A 6,029-nucleotide genomic window follows, 5' to 3' on the forward strand; every position below is an offset into this window, starting at 1 on the left:
TCACTATCTTACTTTTTTATTTTATTGGTGTTTATAGCATTTATCACTACCTATTGAATTGTGGGTTGAATTGTATCCCCTGGAAGGATATGTTGAAACCTGTGTTAGTTTGCTAGGGCTACCGTAACAAATGCCTCAGACTGGGTGGCTTAAACAACAGAAATTTATTTCTTCACAGTTCTGGAGGCTAGAAGTCAAAGATCAAGGTGTTGGCAGGGTTGGTTTCTTTTGATGACTCTCTCCTTGGCTTGTAGATGGCCATCATCTCCCTCTTTCTTCACATGGTCTTCCCTCTGCATGTGTCTGGGTCCTCATCTCCTCTTCTTATGAGGACACCAGTCCTACTGGATCACGGTCCACCCCAGTGGCCTCATTTAACCTTAATTACCTCTTTAAAGGTCCTATATCCAAATATAGTCACATTCTGAGGTACTGGGGGTTAGGGCTTCAACATAGGAATTTTGGGGGGGACACAATTCACCCCATAACAAAGTCCTCACCTCTGGTACCTATGAATATGACCTTATTTGGAAATAAGACCTTTGCAGACATAATCAAATTAAGATGAGGTTGTACTGGATTAGGAGACGCCCTAAATCCAGTGAGTGGTGTCCTTATTAAGAGAGAGTGATACAGAGACACAGAGGAGACATACAGGGAAAGAAGGCCTTGTGAAGATGGAGTGCCACAATGCAAAGAATGCCAAGGATTGCTGGCCACTACCGAAAGATAGAAGAAGCAAGGAAGGATTCTTCCTTAGAGCCTTTAGAGGAAACACGGCCTTGCTGACATCTTAATTTCAGACGTCTAGCCTCCAGAACAGTGAGAGAATAAATTTCTGTTGTTTTAAGCTACCCAGTTTGTGCCAGTTTGTTCCGGCAGCCCTGGACAACTAATACATCATCTGACATTATCTATTTGTTAATTGTCTTCTGTATCCTCCACTAGAATGTAAGTTCCATGAGGGCAGGGACTTGCCTGTCTGAGTCACTGTTGTTTTGCCAGCATAATGGGTACTTACTGAATGAGTGAATGAATGAATGAGTGCAATTTTGAAGGGTAAGGATGAGGAACAGAGATGGGAGAAGGAAAAAGGGGAGGAAGGCATTGAAAAGGCATATGATAACAAGTTTCAAATATCCTAATATGTTACTGAGTGGACTTCTGGTGGAGCTGGTAAAGGGGTTGAATCCTGTCCAGTTTGATATGGCAAGAAATAGAGACAAAATATGGAAATTGGGCCAGAAGAACACTGGGAGCTTAAACTCCTAATGAACAGAAATTGAGGGGATTGCACTGGCCTTTCATGGGTCATGGAAATAGCAGGGCCCAAGCTAATTACACCCAGATGCCCAAGGAGCAAGGGGGCCAAATGACATCTGGTTTATGGTTCAGATATGTAGTTTCCTAGATTCATCCTCCATGTCCCCTGCACTTTCCCATGGCGTTTATCTTTTTATCAATTTCTTCTGAGTTTGGGGAAAATTTATCAAACTCATTCTAATTCTCTAGTTTAGTTTTCTGCAATAGGCTGTCTAGCTCCAGTACAGTTTTTATCTGAAAGCAGTCTTTCCTGACCTTAGGGTGGTTCTGTTTTTAGAAATAAAATGTCATTTCAAATTTTATTCTAAATCCAAATGACAGATTTTTATATTGTTCTCCTTTACTTTTAAAAAGAAGTCCCTTAAAACTTTTTTGTTCTGAATCCTTAGAGGGTCTTTATAAGTTGAACTTTTGGCTCGCTCTCTCTCTCCATTCAGTAAGTTTTTTCTATTTGTTCTTCCTGATATTTATGCTTAACCATTCCTGGGATTGACATGTCAGAGACTGTGCGGGTCCCAGTTTAAATAGTTTAATCCAAGATACAAGGAAAAGATTGTATTTTGTATTGTTTTACTTTGATAAATAGTGGTTTCACTTGACTGAAAGGAATAGAAAGAGTGTTTTATAAAGGAGACAGACATGGGGCAGGGAAGTGAACTGCTGGGCTAAGTATTTTCTCCTTCATGTTTGTTGTAACAAATGGTGAGTCCTGCCCCACTTCTTCCAAAACCACGCTTGTCCTTGTTAACAGTCTTCGAGGGCAGTGCCCTTGCTTTTCTTCGCCCCTTTGTTTCACCAAGTTGAGCCTAGCTGGCAGTGATGTCCACTGGTCTCTCTCTGCCCCATAAATAAGTACTTGTATACTTCTAGAAATGTTTGTGTTTTTTCTTTCCCATTTGGCCCACTGCCTACCTGTTCCTATTTAGAGCTTCTGTGAAATTCTATCCATTATTCCCCATGGGTTAGCCCACTGGTAAATCCTTTACTTAATCCAGTCCCATCTACACAATATGCTACCCTTCCATGTCTCCTAGGGTTGCTATAGATTTTCCCATTTTATATATTTCTTTGCTTATTATCATGGGAATTTGGGGGAGAAGGAAGTTAATTGCATGGGGTCGAGTCAAAATTGGGAAAATGATATGGCAACTGGAGATTTTACAGAGAAGATGGGTCTTAGAGGGTGGAAGGGGCACACGTGATTTTAGGTTAGAAAGTTCTGGGTTTTAACCCCAGCTTGGCTTCTTCCTGGCTATGTAACCTTGGCTATTTGACCTCTCAGTGTCAATCTCTCTTTCTTACATTTCCATGATCTTCAGGAATGGGAAGCATTTGTATGGTGAAAAGGAGGAGGCAGTGCTTAGGATGTTGAAAGCAAGAACAAAGGCACAAACATTGGAACGAGGGCAATCTGTAGGGATAAAAACGAACTGGGGTATTGTAAATGTTGTGGTTGCCTGTCCTACAGTCATTCCCTCTTCTTCCTGGCTGGAAGAGTCCAGTTTTTTTCTACCCTCCCTTATATAGCCATGGTGGTCCCTCTCCTCCTGCCAAGTTTGGGCATGGGCACATGATACAGTAGCCAGGGGGTCATGAGGGGACATTGTGGGGACTTCTGGGAAAGCGCTTCTTCTTCTTCTTCTTCTTTTTTTAATATTTATTTATTTATTTGGTTGTGCTGGATCTTAGTTGTGGCAGGCAGGCTCCTTATTGCAGCGCATGGGTTCCTTAGTTGCGGCTCCAGGGCTTCTTAGTTGTGGCTCGCTGGCTCCTTAGTTGCGACGTGTGAACTCCCAGTTGCGGCATGTATGTGGGATCTAGTTCTCCAACCAGGGATCGAACCCAGGCCCCCTGCATTGGGAACCTGGAGTCCTATCCACTGCACCACCAGGGAAGTCCCTGGAAAAGCTCTTCTTATTGTTGAAAAGAGAACAAGAGGCAGAAACGCCTTCTCTTCTTGCATTGGACATTATTGCATGTGATGCCTTGAGCACAGGAGTGTGATCCTGAGGATGGCTCCCTGCTGAGGATCGGCTGATGGGCCTGGGATGTTAGAGAGGAGAGGAAGAAACCAGGGTACTTGATGATGTTGTGAAGACACTGAATTAGTCAATCCTATGATTTCTGACACTTCAGACTTGTTTAATTAATAGAGCCAATGGAACTGTGTGGGTTTCCTTTTTTAAAAATTTACAACCCAGGGACTTCTGTGGTGGTCCAGTGGCTAAGGCTCTGCACTCCCAATGCAGGGGGCCCGAGTTCGATCGCTGGTCAGGGAACTAGATCCCACATGCTGCAACTAAGAGTTCGCATGTTGCAACTAAAGATCCCGCATGCCGCAACTAAAGATTCTGCATGCCACACCTAAAAGATCCTGCATGCCACAACGAAGATCCTGCATGTGGCAACGAAGATCCCATGTGCCGCAACTAAGAGTTCGCATGTTGCAACTAAAGATCACGCATGCCGCAACTAAAGATTCTGCATGCCACACCTAAAAGATCCTGCATGCCACAACGAAGATCCTGCATGTGGCAACGAAGATCCCATGTGCCGCAACTAAGACCTAGCGCAGCCAAAAAAAAAATTGCACCCCAAAGCATACAAAATGATCCAAGAGAGACAAGTGTATATTTGGCTGGATTGGGAAATAAATGTGGTTCGGTTAGAAGGAGGAATGCCGTTAAAAGCTTTGAAAACCAAATAGAAGAGTTGAAGTTTGGTGTGGTAGATCACAGGGAGCTACAGAAAACTTTTGAACAAACAGATCTTGATGAATGTACCATTTTAGAGAGGAATCATTTGAGACTATGATGGCTAAAATAAGGAATGGAAGAGTCTGAATTTAAGAAGATCAGCTAAAAAATTCGGCAGTGGTCCAAGTATGAAATAATAGGCACTGGACCAGAGTCTTGTATTAGGGGAGATCACTGTGTACTTTTGGTGTAATTTTTCCTTTTTTTCTCGTCTCCTGTAACGCTTGGTGGAGAAGAACTTCCTGTTAGTGAAGCAGGATGTATATCATTTGGGCAGGCTTCCATATGAAAGATGCTGTCAAAGAGTAGGTTGCTGGCTTATCAAGAAGAGAGACGAATGCCCAGGAAGTGGGAGATGGAGGGTCAAAGAATGAGACACCAACAGCACCATCCCTGTCTGCACTCTCCCTACCTCTTCTATGGGCTACAACTTACTGCAGTGGCAAAACCAAAGGGGCAGGAGAAATTGCTGCTCCCCGATGACAGTTGGGAGCATCCAGCAGTATGTGGCACCTGCTTCTTAGCTTGAGAAGCCTCTCAGGTGGGAAAATCTATACTGCTATAGACTTTGGACGCCTCCACATGTACTTACCTGTGTGATATTCCTTTATGAAGAGAACTTCTTTCTATTTAATTCTTAGCTCAATATAAAAACCTGTAAAATAGAGTCATATATTCAGGTCTTGGGTAAAGCTAATCTGATATTTGAACATTTGGATTTAAGATAAAATAGTGTTTCCATTATAAAAATATTCACCAACAGCTTAATTTAAATAGTAACTTTTTCTGGTGTAAAATATAATTAACTTTTCAGTTGACTTTACTAGCAACATGTCTATTTTGTAAAGTAAACTCCAACTGCAAAGAAAGTTATTTTCATGCTTGGGAAAGACGCATTGTTCTAAATAATGATTACAGTGGAGAAATTAGAAGACACACACGGCTTTTACCCAGCAGGGAGTGTATTTTGAGACTCAGTAAATTTAAGCGAATCTGATTTTTAAAAAATAGCACAGTTTCTTCTTTATACATAATTGTATCAGTTAGGGATTGCGTTTGGCAGGAAAATCCCAGAAAGGCTGACAAACAGTGTTTTAAAAAATTACTGGGATTATTTGTCTAATACTTCAAAAGTCTGGGAGAAAGCAGCTTGAGGATACCATCAAAGAATAAAATTCTTCTTCTTTCCCTGCTGTACCATCATAACCAATGGCTGTTTCACTTTGAGCCCTGAGGGAGATCCAGACGAGAGGAAGAAGGAAGAGGGAAGGGAGCACCAGTTGACTTTTACTTGTGTTTGATTGGACAGAACTGAGTCACATGGTCACCCCTAGATGTGAGGGAGTCTGAGAAGGTGAGCTTTCAGCAGTCCTGACTTTATAGTAAAAGGAGACAAGAAAGGGTTGGAATGATGTTGAGCTGGACAATTTACACTATAAGCTTCAATAACGTTAGTTACTTTGAGGGAAGAAGGAACATCAAATAAAGACAACTCAAATTTCACACGGCAGACTATTTGGCTAGGTTTTGACACAGCATACTTAAAATACACTTATATGGTGTATTAATCTGGAATTGGTCAATAAAACAGAGCCATTCTAGATAATTTGGGAATAAAGTGGTTTAATATAGGAATAAGAGCTTAGGCGAATACTGATGGGAGAACAAAGCTCAGGAAAGCTGCAGCCTCCAGGAAGCCAAGGAAGCAGACCTTGGAGACCTCACCCAGAAGCGGCAAGTGAGTTGTTCGCAAAAGCTTTTTGGGTAATGGATGCAATCCTCAAAGTCTCTGTCTCAGCTGTTGTGTCGAGCAGAATGGCAGGCACATACATAGTTGGGGCTCAAAAACAGCTTGTTGCTTCCTTGTTTGATATACATTGAATTAATAAGAATAGTTTGGTTGTTGAAACCCACATACCAGTGTTGAAATTCACATTTGAGTCCAGACAT

This window comes from Balaenoptera ricei, chromosome X, assembly GCF_028023285.1.
Source record: "Balaenoptera ricei isolate mBalRic1 chromosome X, mBalRic1.hap2, whole genome shotgun sequence".
Taxonomy (NCBI): domain Eukaryota; kingdom Metazoa; phylum Chordata; class Mammalia; order Artiodactyla; family Balaenopteridae; genus Balaenoptera; species Balaenoptera ricei.